The sequence below is a fragment of the Mytilus galloprovincialis genome, chromosome 13 (genome assembly GCF_965363235.1).
Source record: "Mytilus galloprovincialis chromosome 13, xbMytGall1.hap1.1, whole genome shotgun sequence".
Classification (NCBI taxonomy): domain Eukaryota; kingdom Metazoa; phylum Mollusca; class Bivalvia; order Mytilida; family Mytilidae; genus Mytilus; species Mytilus galloprovincialis.
The window spans coordinates 40320720-40341686 of record NC_134850.1 but is presented as its reverse complement, the minus strand read 5'-3'; the positions used below and the strand labels follow the sequence as shown (position 1 = coordinate 40341686).

General features: G+C 32.2%; 3 long non-coding RNA genes across 3 annotated transcripts; all 3 read right to left on the bottom strand.

Moving 5' to 3' along the window:
* Nucleotides 1-3920: 3920 nt before the first annotated feature.
* LOC143056693 (uncharacterized) lies at nucleotides 3921-9012 on the bottom strand. The gene is made up of 4 exons (XR_012972462.1): nucleotides 7164-9012; nucleotides 6853-6922; nucleotides 6466-6525; nucleotides 3921-5362 (listed from the first exon to the last, which is right to left on the bottom strand). It is a non-coding gene; the product is annotated as an uncharacterized LOC143056693 (long non-coding RNA).
* Nucleotides 9013-9095: 83 nt separating this feature from the next.
* On the bottom strand, nucleotides 9096-11599 carry LOC143056658 (uncharacterized). Its single transcript, XR_012972448.1, has 3 exons — nucleotides 11511-11599; nucleotides 10597-10661; nucleotides 9096-9814 (listed from the first exon to the last, which is right to left on the bottom strand). It is a non-coding gene; the product is annotated as an uncharacterized LOC143056658 (long non-coding RNA).
* Nucleotides 11600-12883: 1284 nt separating this feature from the next.
* LOC143057171 (uncharacterized) lies at nucleotides 12884-20967 on the bottom strand. Its single transcript, XR_012972656.1, has 3 exons — nucleotides 20898-20967; nucleotides 20494-20557; nucleotides 12884-13158 (listed from the first exon to the last, which is right to left on the bottom strand). It is a non-coding gene; the product is annotated as an uncharacterized LOC143057171 (long non-coding RNA).

Below are 20967 nucleotides of genomic sequence, written 5' to 3'. Positions count from 1 at the left end.
GAATAAAAAAAATCTAAAAGGTTTACCTATTCAAAACAGTAGTTAAATCTTTGGATAATGATTTTGTTGGTATAAGTATTGATTTTTTATGCCCCACCTACGATAGTAGAGGGGCATTATGTTTTCTGGTCTGTGCGTCCGTTCGTCTGTTCGTCCGTCCGTCCGTTCGTCTGTCCGTTCGTCCGTCCTTCTGTCCCGCTTCAGGTTAAAGTTTTTGGTCAAGGTAGTTTTTGATGAAGTTGAAGTCCAATCAACTTAAAACTTAGTACACATGTTCCCTATGATATGATCTTTCTAATTTTAATGCCAAATGAGAGTTTTTATCCCAATGTCACGGTCCACTGAACATAGAAAATGAAAGTGCGAGTGGGGCATTTGTGTACTGAGGACACATTCTTGTTTATTAGTAAATTAAAACCATATAAAATATAACACATATGTTCTTTCAGGGTACTACAATCTGTAGATACCTATATTTTGGCTGTGCAACAAGGTCATGTTTTTCTCTGACTGGTAATGGTGTCTTTATACTTAATTCTTTGGATGTTGAATGTGTAGCAATTGATATTTTGTCTAAGATACATAACTTTTTTATTAATTGTTTTGTCACTTAAACTGTGAGTACTCTCTAATCTGTACTTTTTTTCTCACAAGGCGATAAGGGCCAAGCGAGCTCTTCTTGATCACTTGGCATCTGTCTAATAGTTGAAATCTGTGTTGAAAGTCTTTAAAAAGAAATAAGGTTTAAAACAGGCAACATTATCAATTGCAATGACCTATGAAAATAACGGAAATTTTAGATAAACCACCTTACAATAATCTGATACTTATATTAGTTGGAACCCTGTCATGAAAACTCAATGCAGACCAAAAAACATGAAAATAAGGTCCAGGTCAGATGTACCTCATCAGACAAACACGTTAACCTTTCAATCATTCTGTATACCAAATACAGTTAACTTATTTTTATGCCCCACCTACGATAGAAGAGGGGCATTATGTTTTTTTAATATCTTTTATAACTCTTTTTTACTTCGGAGAAATAATCCTAATAAAAACAAGAGTGCACATGCTGAAATGTCTCGCCTTCTTTACCAATCATTAATAGTATGTTGATAGTCCTAAATATAAAGCTTTATTACAATTGTCATATAAACTTAACATTAACCAAGAAAATTAAACATTGACCTTAATGAACCATGAAAATGAGGTCATGGTCAGGTGAACCATGCCAGGCAGACATGTACAGGTAACAATTCTTCCATACACCAAATATAGTTGACCTATTGCATATAGTATTTGAAAAAACTTAACTTTGACCAATGAACAATGAAAATGAATGAGGTCAAGGTCAGATGACACCTGCATGCTAGACATGTACATCTTACAATCATTCCATACAACAAATATAGTAGACCTATTACATACAATATAAGTAAAACAGACCAAAACACAAAAACTTAAATAAAACCACTGAACCATGAAAATGAAGTCAAGGTCTGATGAAACCTGCCAGTTGGACATGTACACCTTATAGTCCTTCCATACACCAAATATACAAGACCTATTGCTTATAGTATCTAAGATATGGACTTGACCACCAAAACTTAACCTTGTTCACTGATCCATGAAATGAGGTCGAGGTCAAGTGAAAACTGTCTGACGGTCTGACGGGCATGAGGACCTTGCAAGGTATGCACATACCAAATATAGTTATCCTATTACTAATAATAAGAGAGAATTTAACATTACAAAAAATCTTTAACTTTTTTTTTCAAGTAGTCACTGAACCATGAAAATGAGGTCAAGGACATTGGACATGTGACTGACGGAAACATCGTAACATGAGGCATCTATATACAAAGTATGAAGCATCCAGGTCTTCCACCTTCTAAAATATAAAGCTTTTAAGAAGTAAGCTAACACCGCTGCTGCCACTGGATCACTATCCCTATGTCGAGCTTTCTGTAACAAAAGTCGCAGACTCGACAAAACAAGAGTGCACACGTTGAAATGTCTCGCCTTCTATACTAATCACTGATATTATGTTGATAGTCCTTAGTATAAAGCTAAGCTTTATAACAACTGTCACATAAACTTAACATTAATGAACCGTGAAAATGAGGTCACGTTCAAATAAAACCTGTGCGACTGACATAAAGATCATAAAATATTTCCATACACCAAATATAGTTGACCTATGGCATATAGTATTAGATAAAAACTTTGACCACTAAACCATGAAAATGAGGTCAAGGTCACATGACATCTGCCCGCTAGAGATGTACACCTTACAATAGTTCCATACAACAAATATAGTAGACCTATTGCATATAGTATGAGAAAAACAGACCAAAACACAAAAATTTAACTTTGACCACTGAACCATGAAAATGTGGTCAAGGTCACATGACATCTGCCCGCTAGACATGTACACCTTACAATCGTTCCATACAACAAATATAGTAGACCTATTGCATATAGTATGAGAAAAACAGACCAAAACACAAAAATTTAACTATGACCACTGAACCATGAAAATGAGGTCAAGGTCACATGACATCTCCCCGCTAGACATGTACACCTTACAATTGTTCCATACAACAAATATAGTAGACCTATTGCATATAGTATGAGAAAAACAGACCAAAACACAAAAATTTAACTTTGACCACTGAACCATGAAAATGAGGTCAAGGTCAGATGACACCTGCCAGTTGGACATGTACACCTTACAGTCCTTCCATACACTGAATATACTAGCCCTATTGCTTATAGTATCTGAGATATGGACTTGACCACCAAAACTTAACCTTGTTCACTGATCCATGAAATGAGGTCGAGGTCAAGTGAAAACTGTCTGACAGACATGAGAACCTTGCAAGGTATGCACATATCAAATATAGTTATCCTATTACTTATAATAAGAGAGAATTCAACATTACAAAAAATTTGAACTTTTTTTTCAAGTGGTCACTGAACCATGAAAATGAGGTCAAGGACATTGGACATGTGACTGACGGAAACTTCGTAACATGAAGCATCTATTTACAAAGTATGAAGCATCCAGGTCTTCTACCTTCTAAAATATAAAGCTTTTAAGAAGTGAGCTAACGCCACCGCCGCCGTAGCCGCCGCCGGATCACTATCCCTATGTCGAGCTTTCTGCAACAAAAGTTGCAGGCTCGACAAAAAAACTATGGACTAAAATATTCAAAGAAACAAATTCTTAATCCGAAAACTGAACATTAATCACTGAACCATGACTTTGTAAGGCTAGGCGATCTCTCATAATGGTAATGATGGACAGCTGTTAAAAGTCCTGTGGCAATTAAATGCATATTCAGGACAGGTACATGAATATTAACCCTGCTTTGTGCAATCCACAAGAAGAGCAGCAGCAAATACCAATTTTTGCGTCGTTTAGGTTTTAACATGCCAGAGTTCCAACTTGAGGCGAACACACTGATGTTATTGTATAAAAGACTCCTTAGTTGTAAATGTCTGTGTCATTTGGTCTCTTGTGAAGAGTTGTCTCATTAGGAATCGCACCACTTCTTTTTTATGTATACCTAGCAATGAATCCATATACATTTGTACCAAATATAGTTGTCCATATTACACATAAAAATGGGGTAACTAGTCAAATAAAAAGACCATTTGGCATCTTCATACAAATATGGAGCTATCCAGCACCTTTAAAGTTTGGACAATAAAGTTTTAAAAAAGACAACCCTGTTAAGTATCCCTAAGTTCTGCTGATGATACAGACTGCCAAGCCAATGATAATGATAGACGCCAAGTGATGGAAATATAATTAAATATAAATAAATATAATTAAAGCATTTGCATGTGTCATACCCTCGATCATAGAAACCTCTTCCCCCTTTACTTGTCATCCAGATACAATTTAGATAAGATGATTTTCCAAATAAATTTTAATTACCAATTATTATGATCCTACATGATACAAAATAACCAAATGAAACCAAACACAAGCTGCTTCTTTTAAGATGTGTGTAAATATCAAACAAACAGTTACTTGTGATATGCTTTTGATCACGGTTGTAAATTATCTTTAAATAAAAAGAAGGAAAAGGATCTACATCATGGGTTTGGTATCAGTAGCAAAATAGTACAATAATGCAAAATAAATGACAGTACTGAGGATACTATCTATTTTCCTGGTTGTTTTTATTATAGGGGGAAATAATCCTAATGTAATTTCTTAGTCTATATAATTACGTATAAAAGTTTATGAATTAAAATAAAATCATGTAAATTTTTTGATAAATTTTGTAACCATTTAGTGACAATTCTTTGTTTAATATATAAACTTAAGGCTTTCTAGTCCTTACTTAACTTTAAATAAATAATAGAATTCCATAAAAACAAAGAATCCTCAGTTTGTCTCAACTTAAAAATGACATCCAAAAACAATACTTATACAAAGTAAAACTGTGGTAAAAGCTATAATATAAAAATATTAAAACATGCATGTACAAATTATTTTTTGAGAATTACTCAACTTATTTACTGGGTAATTAAAACAAACTAAATATCTTGATTGGTGCAAAAATGATTAGATTACCAATGAAATAGCAGAGTTGGAGAAAATTTGGTTGATTATTTAGGAAATCACTGAAGTACCACTGGAGGAGGCCCTCTAAGAATCGGTGAGCACCCCGTAGATATGGATATTTTAACACCCTGAAGTACCCCAGTACACCATGAGGCGTCTTAGTCCGAATCGGGCGAGTTTAATGGAAATTCGGGTACAAACTTTTGTGGGGAAAAAATTGTTGATTATAAAGGGAATCATTTGGGCTGGCCTGGTCCCCTCTTAGGCAGTCAGGAGTAAAAACCAACTCAAAACCCAAACATTTTTATTTGGGTTCAAAAACTTAGTAGTTAAAATATTAAACAGGGGACTAGTTTCATATTCTCTTTTCATAGTGTTCTGCCATCAAAATCCTACTACTTTGGAACAACAAAATTCATTTCACAAAGCACTTGTAAGGCTTAAATGTACATAACTTAAAAATATATTTAAACCTATGTACGTCTTGTGGGTACTTTGAGAAACCATATGGCATACCTTTGGGACCCCTCAAAAAACAATAATTTCAGTTTAATTTTTTATCAATCACAGAACAATAATTGAATGCAATTAATATAAATAAAAAAAAATCTATAATTTGTAATTCAATACAGCAATAAAAATACAATTTGTTAAAAAATCATTCTGCTTACAAGACTACTGTCTACAGATTGTTCAAATAGAGAAAGTAACAGTTCATTCGATTGTTTGCAGGATTATTGAGGATTTTACCATACAAGGCAGCAACTGTTACACTTTCAACTGAAAAGAAATAAAGTTAAGTTTCAATTATTTTATCAAAATAATCTTAAGGGTATATAATAAAATTCAATTTAAAAAAAACACATATCAATGAATGTGAAAACTCTTTCTTATTTTTGCTACTTCATTTTACTGAAATCTGTCAATACACAAAAATAAATTTTCCAAACTTTACAATTATGAGACTTGACATCAAATACCTGAGCAATTATTGGAAATATTTAACACAGTGAATGCAGAAGCTTATGGTAAGTTTACTTAAAAGTAAAATTTAATGAATATTTTGTTATTTGTTGTTTTATTGACCCTTACTCAGATCCAAACAAAATTTTTTCCATGATAAAAAAGTAGAAATAAATTCTTTTGAAATTTGTAATGAAAATATGAATGACTGAATGTAAAGCAGTTATCATACATGATCATCTTTTTATGATAGCTAAGTTTTACTTGATATCAAATTATCTCCCCTTCACATCTGGCCCAAGACCACAATTAATGAATCCACTTTTTCGTTAAAGTTCCCTTTAATTAATTATAGTGTATTTTTTCTTTATTTTTTTTTCTTTCCCTTTTTCATACATTTCTTAGTTTTTCTGGGGTGGAAATGAAAGAAGAGAGCTGAAATAAACTTTTGGATGTTTTATTTTAACTGATTTTGATAAGGAAAGAGTGATTCGGCCAGGTGCAAAAAGGTAGTATTTACACTTTTCGGATCATCTCTTGACTTGCCTATAGGGGTATGGATGTGTATTGGTCAAATTTGTATGATGTAAACATGCAATTTTTCTGAAAATTGCATATATTTTTGAACTTGAACTGTACATTGCACACACCAAAAATTAGACAAAAAGAATAGCCAAATTTTTTTTAATGCGACAAAATGTTATAAAGAACTGATAGAGGAATTAATTGTAGTCTTGGGCCTAATCTTGTTCAGGGCAAGGGAGACATATCAGTAAATATAGATACACTTCTAAAGTAAAGGTACAACATTTTACATTGACATATATTTAGGATAGCTATATAGATATCTAGGGGCATTTAAAATTAGATACATGTATAATAAATAAATTTAAATTGTTTGTTGATTAATAAATTCTTACCTTAAAACAGCTCTAATAACTCCCCAAGCAAGTAACCCCAAGGAAACTTGTGATGCTAACCTGTAAAACAAAGTTCATGGTCAGTTATACTCAACTTTCAAAAAATATGTACATCATAATAATTGTTTAAGTTCTCAGCTAACAAACAAAATTCTGCAAGAAAATAATTGGTATTCAAAATCAAACTAATGGTTCTGTTTTTTGACCTTTGTAAGGTTTTTTTTTTTTTATCTGTCCAACACAGTCCCGATTTACATTTTCAATTTTATTAAGTTAGCAAAAAATAAACTTGTATTTCATCATATTGTATAGTATTTCAAACCTTAAAATTTTTTATTGATGTCAAATACTATTGAAAGTATTAAAAATAAAAGCTTTAATACCTACCAACATGTTAACAATATCAGATATCCATGTCTTACTCCCAACACAAGGAAAACATTGTAATTTCAACAATCTGAAATAAAAAAAAATGTTTAAAAGATAAAATAAAGAAGAGAAGCATAATTATGCCTTGTATCATTTCTTATAAATTTGTTATATAATATCTTTAAAATATTGACTTAAATACAAGTTATAAAAAAATGTTATGAAATGATGCAGATATCTTCAATATTACACAAAAAACTTTAATAAATAAAAAGTTTTAAAAGTCTATAATAATATTATTATAAATTTTGAGGAACATTTCAACTCACCACAGATTTTTCCTGGTAAAGCCTCAGACTTGGTTGAAGATATAATTGACCATCTTCCTCAGAGCTGCTATCATAACTGCCAAGGAGGTCCATATCCTCGTTATTTTATTGTCCATTTGCTTTCAGAAATATCATTATACATGTATAAAAAAAAATATCAGATGCACTTTACAGTTTTAACAAAATCAGTTTTTTTTTTAATTTCCCCTCATCAAATCAATGGTTACGTTACCCACTATTTCTCAAACCCTCCAAATCTATTATCTATATATAGAGCTCTGCTTACATATTTTTTTTTTATTTACAGAGCTCTAAATAATAGTCATTTTAGCTAGTATACATCTGATATTTAAATAAAATGTGTACAAAAGTGAATATTTAAATAAAAAAAGTTATTTTCCCTATAAACACTTAGGAAATTTAAAGTATGAGGAGTATAACAAGGGAATTACCTCCCCTTGCCTTGAAAATAGAGGGACCCTGTCGAGACTCCACATCCTTCCTATATTCAACAACAATACAAAATATAGTATAATTAAAATGAAAAATAATACGGTATGTAAAAACTACAACACATTTCAAAAACTAATTTAGTACTTTAACTTTTACCTAAGGGCCTTGGTGGCAGTGGTCTAAGAAGTATCATTGTATCTCTAGCATGTCAAAATGAGGTTGAGAATTCAAACCCAACCTGTGGTAGGTGTGTTTGACTCAAAGCTTAATTGACAGTTCCCTGGGGGAAAAGTTGGTGGGTATCTACTGTTACTTTTATCTTTTTCAACCCATAAAAAATGGCCATCAAGATATTACAAATTGGGCTGAAAGTGGCATTATACACCAAAATTCAATCAATCAATCTTTTTTCACCAATATGTTCCTTTACTCTGCTTCTTGTGAAATAATTGTAATTTGTTTAGCTTAAAGCACTGCAAAAAAACAACTAGAGGCTCTAAAGAGCCTGTGTCGCTCACCTGGTCTATGTGAATATTAAACAATGGACACAGATGGATTCATGACAAAATTGTGTTTTGGTGATGGTGATGTGTTTGTAGATCTTACTTTACTAAACATTCTTGCTGCTTACAATTATCTCTATCTATAATAGTACTTTCTGTGGAAAATGTTATTGAAAATTTTCAAATTTTAAGAAAATTGTTAAAAATTTACTATGAAGGGCAATAACTCCTTAGGGGGTCAATTAACTATTTTGGTCATACTGACTTATTTTTAGTTCTTACTTTGCTGTACATTATTGCTGTTTACAGTTTATCTCTATCTATAATAATATTCAAGATAATAACAAAAAAAAACAGCAAAATTTCCTCAAAATTACCAATTCAGGGGCAGCAACCGAACAACCGATTATCTGATTCATCTGAAAATTCCAGGGCAGATAGATCGTGACCTGATCAACAATTTTACTTCCTGTCAGATTTGCTCTTGATGCTTTGGTTTTTGAGTTATAAGCCAAAAACTGCATTTTACCCCATGTTCTATTTTTAGCCATGGCGGCCATCTTGGTTTGTTGGCCAAGTTACCGGACACATTTTTTTAACTAAATACCCCAATGATGATTATGGCTAAGTTTGGTTAAATTTGGCCCAGTAGTTTCAGAGGAGAAGATTTTTCTAAAAGATTACTAAGATTTACGAAAAATGGTTAAAAATTGACTATAAAGGGCAATAACTCCTAAAGTGGTCAACTGACCATTTTGGTCATGTTGACTTATTTGTAGATCTTACTTTGCTCAACATTATTGCTGTTTACAGTTTATCTCTATCTATAATAATATTCAAGATAACCAAAAACAGCAAAATTTCCTTAAAATTACCATTTCTGGGGCAGCAACCTAACAAAGGAATGTCCGATTCATCTGAAAATTTCAGGGCAGATAGATTGTGACCTGATGAACAATATAACCCACATGTCAGATTTGCTCTTAATGCTTTGGTTTTTGAGTTATAAGCCAAAAACTGCATTTTACCCCTATTTTCTATTTTTAGCCATGGCGGCCATCTTGGTTGGTTGGCCGGGTCACCGGACACATTTTTTAAACTAGATACCCCAATGATGATTATGGCCAAGTTTGGTTAAATTTGGCCCAGTAGTTTCAGAGGAGAAGATTTTTGTAAAAGTTAACGCAGGACGACGCCGGACGCCGGACGCCAAGTGATGAGAAAAGCTCACTTGGCCTTTCGGCCAGGTGAGCTAATAACAAAAAGTTGTAAAAATATCTTACAACTCAGGAAACTCAAAAAACAATACATTTTGTTTTTCTTTTCTTTTTTTTTTTTAGATTCTCCATTCTGAACTGACTGGAAGCCTTTGGACTAGACAGACCATTATTAGGTTTACAAGTAAAATTGGTCCGTTTCATTTCATTTTCAAAGTAAAATGAAATACAGTTACTGGGGGTGGGGGATAAACGAATAAGATCTAAATTATGAAACATCTCCATATGCACGATAAGAAAAGTAAGAGTAATTTTGAAATTTTAAATACAAGCTTCCAATCTAGTTGAAAATGGAGAATCTTTACACATTTTTTTTTTGTGTAAAAATTTACATTTTTTGAAACATATACAAAAAATTTCTGAATAATATTCTTCCCTGTTAAATCACATAATCAATGTATGCGGCAGCCAGAGTTTCCTGTAAAAGAAATAAACATTCTTAAACAAATGATCAAACCTATATAGAAATTTAAACATCATCTGATACAATTATTAGCCAATAAGGACGAATAAGTAATCAATGTGTGTCTTGATTAATTTTCGTTTATTCTTTTTTATGAATCATTGCATTGGTTTTCGTGTTTAAAATTGTTTGACATTTTGTCATATTCAGTACCTCTTATTGCTTACTTTAAAACTGGTACTGTAAAATCAGAAATTATTGCATGCATCTATATTTGTGATTTTTTAATAAATGGACAAAAATGCAATATTGATATTACCGATTTCAGAAAAATCTACCTTCAAAGTTATGCATGAGAGATTAGAATGATGAATATGAGTACCTATTGTGATATTCAACCAGTTGTATTATTAAAATTCATAATGATTTTGCTCATTGCTGAATGTTTTACGGTGACTGTAAGTTGCTTCTCTTATTGATAGTTGTGTATTTGGCATCTTATAACCTCTCTTTATTCTTATATACCCTTATAGAATTGAGAATGGAAATGGGGAATGTGTCAAAGAGACAACAACCTGACCATAGAAAAAAAACCAGCAGAAGGTCAGCGACAGGTCTTCAATGTAGCGAGAAATTCCCACACCCGGAGGCTTCCTTATGAATACCGGAATAATTTAACATTTTAATTTGGAAAACATTTTAAAAATGTTAGATCTACATGCGTACATAATAAAATCCATGGTGCATTTATTTACATACTCTTGGATGAATAGTTCAATCTATTTTTTAGTTCTTACCATAAAATTCAGCTCCAATGGCTCTTTCCCAGCTTCAATCCTTACAGACAAGCTGTAGTGCTAACCTGAAATATAAAATGCTTAGTCAATCAAAATTGTTTTAAAGGATCACTTCTGGAATACTCATCTACAGGTATATAAAATGGGTAAAATATATAATAATAGACATCAAAACAACAACCCAATTCAATCCTATAAGGGGTAGGTTTAAAAAAGCTAAAGTTGGCCACAGGATTTTAATCTTTTTTGATTCAGGCCCAAAAACTATGAATTTGACACATACATTGTTGTGGTATCATTATTGATACAAAATAACCACATCAACTTTTTGGTACCTCACAATATAAACTACTAAGTTATGACCTGTTGATTATGCAATTCTGCTGTTTTTACAAAAGCGCCAATGAAGGCCCAATTTCTCACAATTCAGAACTTTTTTTAGCATAATTCACTTTCCCTGATCCAGAAATAGTTTGTCTTTTAATTTAAATATTACCCTTAGCACATTTAGTTTATTAAACATTTTGGACCAAAGGTATTCTTTAAGCTTTTAGGTCAGAAAATCCATAAAATCATCGCATTTTGATGATATCTCCCAATATAATTAATTATAGTCTACAATGTATTATAAAGAAGCGATTTATTTTATGTTGCATCAAGTCTTTTGAAAGATATCCATTGAATAACCAGATGGGGCATTTTTTGATATTCTATGATAAAGGATTAAATTTAAAATCTATACTAAGGCCATATTTTGCCAAGTTAACATTGTTATATATGGTACTGATAAAATTAAGAGTACACTGTTGACCAAACTCTTATCAACCTTTAACCCTAAAGTCAGTATTATTTCCAAATAATATTACTTATAGAATTATTTTCTTTTAAACAGGATTAATATTACTGGTACCTACCTACATATTAGCTGTATTAGACCACCAAGTCTTATTCCCACACCATGAAAACATCTCACAGAAAGTATCTAAAAAGAAATTATACATTTATTAATTTTACAAACTAATTTATATGTCAACCTAAAGATTACTTTACAAATTGTTTTGATTTCTTACTTCATGTACCAATAGTTTAACATTCACGTATTTTGTAATATTTATATAAAAGATTGAAAAACAAACAAAAATAGTCAAAGGTTTATGATTTGAATTCTGCACTCTTTGAATAATGAAAATGAGTTGTCTCCCATTTAATAAACAAATCTTGCTGTTGATTAGTCTCCCCTTGAATGTTGATTCCTATCTCAGGATTTACTCTTGTAATTGTAAAAGAAATTTTTGTTAATGTACCTGCTATCTCAAAATATTAAAACTTGTAAATAAATTCTTCAAAGATGTTTTTCATGCAGAAAATAAAGATGAATATGTACGGTTTAACAATTATACACATGTATTTCTAGAAAATGTATAGAAATGGTTTGACTTCAATAAACTTGCCTTCTCAATTTCATGGTTAAGCCTCAGACTTGGTTGAAGATTTTATTGACCATCTTCCTTTGAGCTGCTCTCCTGGCTGCCAGGGTGGCTATCATCATTATCTTAATTTCAATCTTTCAGTTTTTGGTCCATTATATTTATAAAAATAAATAAAAAATATCAGATGCATTCTCAATTAATCACATATCTTGAAAATTTCACCAAATCAATTCTACCCGTAATGAACCATGATTTCTCCCACCCTCAAAACTATTATCTAGACCTCTGTTTACATTTTTTTTATTTACAGAACTCTGAATAACAGTCAATATATATTTTTGTATTAGCTAGTGTGCATCTAATATCAAAGCAAAAACAAATGTGAAAATCAAGTAAATAGTTATATATCCCTACCATGAGGAAATTTCAAGAATGAGGAGTTAAACAGGGGAATAATTTATTACCTCCCATTGCCAAAAAAATTCACCTGTTGGGACTCCACCTCACTTCTATATCTAACAAAAATACAAATGGTAGAGCTATATTAAAAATGAATAATTTGATATAAAATATTCAAACATTTACAAAAAATATTTAGCACCTTGGTGGTTCTCTCCCATTACTCTGACTTTCTCAACCATGAAAAAAATGGTCACCAAGATATAATCAATATTGCTGAATCAATCAATCTTTTTTCACCAGGATGTCTCTTTACTATGATTATTTTGAGATAACTTGTTTGAGCTAAAAACAATGCTAAAAATAACAAAACATTGGAAAAATATTTATATCATACAAATAAGAAAAAAAATACATTTCTTTTTTTTTTTTTTTTTTTTTTTTTTTAGATTCTCCATTCTTAACTTACTGGAAATGTTTTGAATACACATGGACCATTATTAAGTCTCAAGTAGGTCTACAAGTTATATCTTAAAATTCTGAAGTATCAATTTAGCATACAACTTCCAGTCTTGCTGAAAATGGAGAATCTGTACATATTATTTTTTTTTTTATTTGTGATAAAAATTATCAACATTTTTTCAAACAACATACACAAAAATAGTCTGAATTACATTCTTTTTTGTTTCAGTCGTATTGCACAATAATTTCCTGCAGCCACAGTTGAATTCACCTGAAAAAGAAATATGCATTCTGATATCTGTCAGAACAATATTCAATGCAAAGGAATCAGTAACTGGTTATTGCACTGATAATGCATAGAAAATTGATTTACTTTGTTTTAAAGTGATGTGTAGACATGAATTTACAAACAACCAGTCTTCTTTAGCAAACAAGGGATGACATGTCGTTGGTTGTTGTCCAACATATTTGTTATTATTTCATTGTTTCATTATAAATCTAGCTGTTGATTTCTTGTTTGAATTGTCACATTTTTTCATGTCGCCTACTTTCTGTTTCATAGTTAATTGTAAAGTATATGTTTTGCTCATTGTTGTAGGCCATACAGTGACCATTAGTTACTTACATCCATGTCATTTGGTCTCTGGGAGAGTTATTTCATTGACAATGATCTTCTTTACTTTATGTATGGGGACAATTTTAGAAAACCAATTTTCTAAGTAACAGTATAATTTTTAATTTCCTTTATTTATCTTCATACCTACTAATGTCCTCCTTCCAGATTATATATACGATTATAGTTTTAAGAAAAATTAAAGTATACTACTTCTACTTGCATCCGATACATTGATGCGTTCTCTCAATTTCATCAACAATACTCTAACCCCCCTCTAGGGCACTATTCCTAATAATCTAAAAATAGATGTTATGTAAATGCCTAAGAATAGACTAAGATAACTGCCTGCTGAAATCGTTGATGACAGATGCATTGTATTGTGTATAAACTATAATTTAATAAATCAAATTTCCTTTTATACACAACACAATTTAAGAATAATGTTTTTAATTAAAATATCAAAACATACTAAATCTACACATAATAATAATATAAACTGTAACATAACAGTACATATCTTTCTACATTGGATGACTATTAACACTATAATACATTATTGGCTTTCTTGGGGCTACTCATTCACTTAAAAAATTTGCTTTAATTTTTTAAAGCTTATCAAAATATGAGAAAAATAAATATTTCAAACTAATCAAAATATGAGAAAAATAAAAATTCCTTAAACGATTAGTAAAAATTGTTCCTGAGGCGATCCCCAGGAATGAACCTATTTGTTCCTCGGCAGGAATGAACCTAGTTCCTGGGGCGATCCCCAGGAATGAACCTATTTGTTCCTCGACAGGAATGAACTTAGTTCCTGGGGCGATCCCCAGGAATGAACCTATTTGTTCCTCGACAGGAATGAACCTAATTGCTTCTGGGCGATCCCAGCGTATTAAAAATACTACTTTAAAATACCTATTTGTTCCTCGACAGGAACCTATCTGATGTATTATTGAATTGGGGGAGTATGATTCCCCTGGAATTAAAAAAGGCCAAATGAAATGAGTTCATAAATGAAAGAATGAAAGCCCCCAAGAAATAATAATGCTAACAAATACAAATGTAAAAAAAAAACAACATTACCAATACAATAATTTCAAAAATGACACATTCTCTGTTGTGCTTTAGAAATAACCCTCTTATCAGTTCTTATATATCTGATATAACAGTCTGATGACCATCTACCGAGTGTTTGTATGATATGATCTTCAACTCCGGCTGCTGCCGCTGAAGTAGCGGCACCAATTCTGAACGAGTGACCACAGAAATCACTTTCCCTATAACCTAAACGTATTAAAAGCTGTCTTAGATAGTTAATGAATGTTGCCCTGGATAATGGCCTACTTAAATCAAATTCACTTTCAACAAATAAAGGAAAGTTTGCTAAAGCTCCCATCTGTAAGCGATACTTCAAATACTTGTTCATAATATGCACTGGTCCAAATATATCATTCTCATTTATAGTTATATCTACTCCTAATCGAAAAGGGTCAGTCTTAGATGTTCTTAGTTTTAGCACAAATTGATCATGTAGTAGGCTGATCTCAACATCATCAATTATAACGCAGTTCAGATAATCATCCTTAGTTTTGCAGGTGAACTCTCCACATCGAAGAAAACCAAAAAATGCTGTCAAAAAAGCACACTGCAGCATTAGATCAATGAACGGTGAGAAAACACCTGTTGATAACAAGTTGCATAAATGTTTTAACACCTCTGAAGTTATAGGCAATCTGTTCCTAGAAACATTGTTTTGTGATTTCTTAATACCTCGCATGATATACGGAAGTCTTTCTGTTCCTGCTGTAGGGTCATTATGACCTGCACGCAAGTAGTGGTATCGTACTCCGGCTATGTACATTTTAATAGTATCATGTTGCAGATTTTTACTATTCTTACAATGAGTTGCGAAGTAGATTAAATGGTCCTCTGAAATTGTAGGTAAACAAATAAAGGAGCACTGTATCCCGCTCATATTCATGAATGTTATAAAACTCTGTAAGGCTGATCTGTATGTTTGTTTAGTTCTCCGACATAAAGACAAGTCCCATAAATTACGTGCTTGTTGTTCTAAAACATCATTATGTGGGAAGGTAAGAGGCAAGGCACTGGTATTTCTTCTGCTTCGGGTGCTAGTATTCTGAATTTCTGCATCTGATAACGAGAAAGAGAGTCCGCAACATTATTGTTAATACCAGGAATATGTTGAGCATGAATAATAAAATGGTGTGTAGCCGCATGAAAAGTCAACTTTCTCATAAGTTTCATGATACTCTTAACTTTAGACCTGCCTTTGGAAATAATGTCAACTGTACTCATATTGTCGCAATGGAACAAAATACGCTTCCTGTTCCAGTTATGACCCCACAAAACACAAGCCATGACTATGGGGTACAGTTCAAAAAATGCCATAGATGTTTGCTCATCCATAACTTCTAAAGGAAAATCTCCCTGAAACCACTGATTTTTGTAAAAACCTGCAAATGATTTTTGTGTAGCATCAGTATATAGTTCCATATCAGCGGCTTCAGTTATATTGTCGTTAATGAAAAAAGATACACCATTCCATTTTTTTTTTTTTTAAAATAACAACCACATATCCAAATCTAATCTACAGTCAAGATTTAATTGTATTCGATGGTGAAGTTTCTTTACCTTGGTTGATAAAGCAATAAGATGTGACACAAAGGATCTTCCATGTAAAATAACTCTTGAAGCAAAATTCATGTGTCCTAAAAGACTTAGGATTTCTTTCTTTGTACAATGTTTGCGGTTGCGAAAAGTCTCAATGAACTCACAAATTCGGTTAACTTTTTCTAAAGGTAGACGGGCTTCCATCAATTCGGAATCTAAAAATATACCTAGGTATTCAATAACTTTACAAGGCCCAACTGTCTTTTTAGCTGATAGAGGAATTCCTAATGAATCAAATATAGACAACAAAGTTTCTTTGGTCTGAACAGCGTCAGCGCTCTGTGGTTCAATTACTAAAAAATCATCTAATAAATGAAGAATGTTCCTTATACCGTAATTGTTAGTAGCTATCCAACACACTGCTTGCGAAATGTTGTCAAATATTTTTGGACTTGAACGTGATCCAAAAACTAATTGTTTGAAAAAATAATATTTGTTGTTCCATTTAATACCCTGATAAGGCCATAAATGAGGAGACACTGGAATAATTTTAAACGCATCGGTAATATCGGTTTTTATTAGCCATGCCCCTTGTCCTAATTTTTTAATGATTTCAACTGCATCATCAATTTTAACATAGCGTAAAGAAAATTCCTCCTTATCTATTAACTCATTTAAACTAGGATTAAGTTCATCATCATGTGGCGCAGATAAATCTACTATGAGTCGTTTCTTTTTTGAGTACTTGCCTTCGGCTACTCCAATTGGATTAATACGAAAATGTTTATACGGTATATTGTCAAATGGTCCGCATAAGTAACCTTTCTGAATTTCAGTATCAATTAAACTGTTGACACTCTCTGGCTGCGAAATTGCTGATAGTAAGTTTTTGCATTCTATAGAAAAGTCAGGCAAACTTCTTAATCCTGTATGAAAACCATGTTTTAACCCATGAATCAAGTAATCAGTAAATTTTAAATCAGGATGTTTGATCAATTCATATTGTAATCTGTGAACGTTGATAGGTGTGAATAATGATAGATCATAATTTTGTGTCTTATTTACCTCTTCCTGAACATTTGCGCCCCACTCTTTTGGGGCCCTTCCTCGTTTTTTGACCCATGGCATTCATTTTGTGAGTGGTCTTTCTTACATAAAAGACATATGTGAAGATTGTTACACTTTGCATAGGTGCAACCTCTCTCCCCATTGTAATTGTTGCATACTTCTCTACCATTATGATAAACTCTGGATCTACCATAAGTGTCAGACTTATTGCCCTTTGTGGTTGGATAGTTGAGCGTACCCATAGTACCTTCCTTATGAACTAAAGAGGGACAAAATACTGTAAGATGAAGTGTGCTATGACAATGTTCACAAGTGTTAGGCCTAAGATTGGCAAAAATGTTACAAAATAATGCATTGTTTCTCACAGACCAATCAACCATGACATTGTTATAATTCAAATGTGCCGCAGCTTGTAGAGAAAACTGCCTGTGATACTCATAAAATCCCCTGCCACCATATCTGGTAGCCATATCCACTATATCTCTTTCATAAAGGTCAAGTTCATTCCGCCTCTGGGAATATGCTGAACACATCACATTCTTATAGATACTAAATGCTTGAACAAATTCCCCTATTGACAATGATCTATTCAATCTGGGATCCGGTTTATTGGGATATGGAAACTGTTCAATGTTATCACTGCACAGGCCAGCGTAAAAAGGTATTAACAGGGATGCAAGATTAACGTCCCTACCTGCTGTAATGTTTTGTCTTAGTTGAGGGGAAATAGTTTCCACCAAAGGCAGTGATTCTGCAGAATACCCGTAACAGGTACGTTTGTATCCTCTTGTATCAATTTCTCGAGCCTGGGCTTCACTTCCTGCAGCGGCGGAAGGAACATGCCTGTTGAAGGACGATGTCTGAAAGCTTTGCATAGCTGATTCAATGGAATAGTTCCCTGTAGAACTGGGAGATGTGATTGGAACTGAAGTACTAGTATTTTGAATTGGTTGACTGCCGTCGACAGAAGCAGTTACAACTGGAGAACTTGAGGGTACGAGCTGACTTGCACTGATATTGTTATTTTGCGGAAGATTGTTTGATAAAACAGTTACTTTATTATTCAAAGAAATAACATTCTGTTGTAGACTTTGAACATTGGAAGACAGTTTAGACACGAGATCTACTAAAATTGCCGTTCTGTCGTTATTGTTATTGTTTACATTTTGTGTTGCATTCTGGGATCGCGCACTACTCTCTTGATGAACTGCTAACATGGTGTCATGGCCGCCGTCGCTTACGTCATCTACACTCGAAGTCGATGGTCTCAATAAACGAACTAACGCCATTCTCCTAGCATTAGTTGGAAATGTTATGTTTTTAGATATTAACTCGGAACGGAGTCTATTTACAGTCCAGTTCTCCAACTGTTCTGGATCATAGGGTGCCTGTCTCTTCCTACCTTGGCGTTTAGGACCCATATTGTTCACAATTGAAAATTAGCGAAAATATCTAGTCTGTCAATACTCAATAGATATCCAAAACTATTTCCATGTCAATTAAATGTTAATGTTTCGATACTGGATAAATTTCCGAACTATATGATTGATAATAGCTAATTGTACTTGCATCCGATACATTGATGCGTTCTCTCAATTTCATCAACAATACTCTAACCCCCCTCTAGGGCACTATTCCTAATAATCTAAAAATAGATGTTATGTAAATGCCTAAGAATAGACTAAGATAACTGCCTGCTGAAATCGTTGATGACAGATGCATTGTATTGTGTATAAACTATAATTTAATAAATCAAATTTCCTTCAAAGTATCATACTTTACATAAATTTCAAGAAAAACAATCAAAAACTGACCAAAAAAGACTCATTTTTGCAAGAGGTATCTCCCCTTCCAATGTTAATTTCCATAGGAAATTTAAAGTGCTGGTTTGAGTTTTCCTCAAGTTAGATTTTATGGGACTTTTTTCTGTGTATATAAAGGGCATAATGCTATAGATTAGAACTAAAACATTTTCTGTTGCAATTAGTTTTAGGCTAAATCTTAGTTTGACTGGACTATTATACTTTAATTATGCAGAGAAGTAGTATACTTTAATTTTTCTTAAAACTATAATCGTATATATAATCTGGAAGGAGGACATAAGTAGGTATGAAGATAAATAAAGGAAATTAAAAATTATACTGTTACTTAGAAAATTGGTTTTCTAAAATTGTCCCCATACATAAAGTAAAGAAGATCATTGTCAATGAAATAACTCTCCCAGAGACCAAATGACATGGATGTAAGTAACTAATGGTCACTGTAGTCCAGTCAAACTAAGATTTAGCCTAAAACTAATTGCAACAGAAAATGTTTTAGTTCTAATCTATAGCATTATGCCCTTTATATACACAGAAAAAAGTCCCATAAAATCTAACTTGAGGAAAACTCAAACCAGCACTTTAAATTTCCTATGGAAATTAACATTGGAAGGGGAGATACCTCTTGCAAAAATGAGTCTTTTTTGGTCAGTTTTTGATTGTTTTTCTTGAAATTTATGTAAAGTATGATACTTTGATTGAGTTATAAGTTTGTATTTGACTCAATTATATAATCTTCTGTTCATAAAAAGTGCAAAACCGAAGTGTTATGGGTAGTTTTATTTTTTTCGTGCATTTTTCATTAAAGAAATTGCAAATTTGAAGCTTTGTAACCATTTTGAAAAAATAATGTGAAAATTTGGTATTGTTTATATCTGTATATTATATTTTTTCAGCAACTTACTTATCTAAAGAAACTTTAAACCACAAAAAGAAGAATGCATGCTTAATTGTTTTTTTAATTAAATTTGAGATTCTTGACCTTGATATGTTGAAAAATTCATTAAATGGTCAACTAATGAATTATGAAATCTAGATTTTAGCTAGATAAAATATATGAAAAGACCTTTAGAGTTGTTTGTTATACTCTAAAGACCGCTAAAAAATCAAGAATCAATACATTCTGATGAATAGAAGCGGTAAAGTTATAATTTTGTATCAATTTTTATTGATATTTCTGCCTTTTTTGCAAGAGTTATCTCCCTTTTCAATGCAAATCTCCATAGGAATTTTAAATGGTGATTTTTTTAGTCTTCCTCAAGTTAGATTTTATGGGACTTTTTTCTGTGTATATTTGGGGTATAATGCTAAAGATTAAAACTTAAAAATCTTCTGTTGCAATTACTTTCGGGTTAGGGTCAAATCTATGCTAGATTGACTGGACTATAATACTTCTTAGCATAATGAAGAACTAGATTTGTACATGCTCTTTGCTGAATAATTCATTAATTTATGTACTGGTTCTTACCATAAAAGCCAGCTCCAATGACCATTCCCAACTTCAATCCTTACAGACAAGCTGTGAAGCTAATCTGAAATATAAAATTTTGTCATATTATTAATAAAATGGTTTAAAAGGATCACTTGTTACTGTATTAAAATTAAAAAGAAATGGGTTTTATTCATGTACTAGATGTTGAGAACACATTGACTAGACAGCAATCCAACAACATAACAAACCAAATAATCATGTTAGATCCTTCAACATATACTATACATTGTATTTGTACTGATATCAAAAGAGAGGGTAAAAATTTAGTGTTTGATTATTTCAAGGCAAGGAAAGTAAAAAATGGATCTAATTACTTTTATACATGTACTACATTTATCTTTTTTTCTTTCTTCTTTTCCAAACTGTATACTGGTACCTACCTATATATTAGCTGTATTTGACCACCAAGTCTTATTCCCACACCATAAAAACATCTCACAGAAAGAACCT